Genomic DNA, 2,005 nt, shown 5'->3' on the forward strand with positions numbered 1-2,005 from the left:
AAACACTCAGAATTACAGCATCACAATCACATCATTATTATTACACCATAGACACAAAGACAAACAAGCATACCATCATCTAAAGTGTTTCTAGCACCTAAAAACAAACAAACCAAAAAAATGTGAAACTTGACAGACAGGAGATTCCTGATTTCGCACGGGTTTTGTGTTTAGACGTTCGCAGTCTTTGTAATAAAACTATAAAATGTTGGCTGGAGAAAAGACCTTCGCAACATATTTTAATTTTAAACACGAAAACAATTTTTATCTGCTGTGTTTGAAACGTTGAAAACATGCCAGCTTTGGAGTGCAACAGGAAAGTGTTTATTCAGCTTCAGTGTCGAATGACTCTACACCAGTCGACACTTAGTATTTATTGGTGCTGACTGGTATTGATGGGAAAACAACACTCTTACATATGTTAGGTTTCTTTGAAGCTGTGAAAAATGCTGTGAGAATTAAAAATAACTTAAAAAAAACCTTCAGATTGACTACGGTTTGAGCCAGCTATCAAAGTGGTTATCTTAGAAAATTGTATTGGTCAATATTTGCATCTTTTTGTGAACATCACTGTCTCCAAACCATGTAATTCTATTTGTTACCAGTTTATACAAAAACAACAAGAAAACTACGAAACCAAATGGCAGTAACTTGGTAATCAGCGAATTTAGGATACGTCTAAACAGGGGTGTTACTAGGTTTTACTGACAAGGGGGGCTTAGCCCCCAGGAGATGCACAGAATTTTTGTATATTATATACTTGTATTGTGTGTGTGTATTATATATATGTATGTATATATATATATATATATATATATGTATGTATATAGGGGTGGCTTTAGCTTGGGAGCTAGTGGCATTAGCTACTGAGCAAATTTACTAAAAATCACGGTTGATTGTTTTAATCCATATTGTGCAACATACAAACTAATACAAATTATACATTTATTGTCACACTTTAAAGCATTTTAGGACTTGACTCTTTGTATTTTAGTCTCAACTGTAACCCATCATCACCATTGCTTCAGAAACAAAATGGCGATGTGCGACAGTGAAACATAACAAACATGGACATTTTTTTAGGTAATTAAATGTTTGCATTTGTCACAAACAACTTTTAATAGAATCGAGCAGTGGTTCACACGTTTCAGCTTTTGACCCTGAAAACAGCAGCAGAGACCTGAGGCCCATGTTGCATCATGAACATTGTGTTCACATCAAAAGAGCATAGTAACAATATTCTTATGCTTTTTTGTACATTTTAAGCACACTAACCTTACTTACAAGTCCAGAAAGCTCCTGAAGAAGATGGATGACACTGTCACTGAAGCGTCCAGCCTAGTTTTCTCATCCCTTGTCGTCTCTTTCATCTGGACCGTTCACTGTGACCCGACTCACAGTTCACATCTCCAAACCAAACAGAGCAGCGGGAGGAAAAGGTTGCCCACAAGCAAACTGATAATTCTGTGTGGAAAATCTCATTTCTGTGTCTTTGCACTTACTTTTTCTCTCCGTATTCCTCCCACTCAGCTGTACGTTAGGACAGGGAGGCCACAAACGCTCGGGCCTGCAGACCTCAGAGCTCGCTGAAAACTGTCAAAACTCGCCGTGCCTTGTAAAACCACACAGCATACAATATCAAACTCGGCCCGTAAAACAGAACTGTTGGTTTTTCCACAATGACGTCACGGCTTGCATCAACTACAGCCTCAAACGTCAGGTGTAGGGCAGCGCCAGGTGTGTTCAGTGGGTCAAACACAGGACAGCAACGGGTCAACAGGGACAGGGACTCGCACCGTCTAAAAACAACTAGAGGATCTGTCAAAGGCGTTAATGTAGGAGTCCAAAAGGAAGAGTGAACATAAGAGTTCAAAATCTTCATATTTATCATTAAACAATCAGTGAAACAGCTGAAGTTTTATGGGTTTGATTTGATTTGATTTATTGATTTAACAGGAAAAGATTATAAAAAATCAAGCCTGACTCAGCATAATTGCTGTTTTAC

The sequence above is a fragment of the Austrofundulus limnaeus genome, unplaced genomic scaffold (assembly GCF_001266775.1).
Source record: "Austrofundulus limnaeus strain Quisiro unplaced genomic scaffold, Austrofundulus_limnaeus-1.0 Scaffold615, whole genome shotgun sequence".
Lineage (NCBI taxonomy): Eukaryota > Metazoa > Chordata > Actinopteri > Cyprinodontiformes > Rivulidae > Austrofundulus > Austrofundulus limnaeus.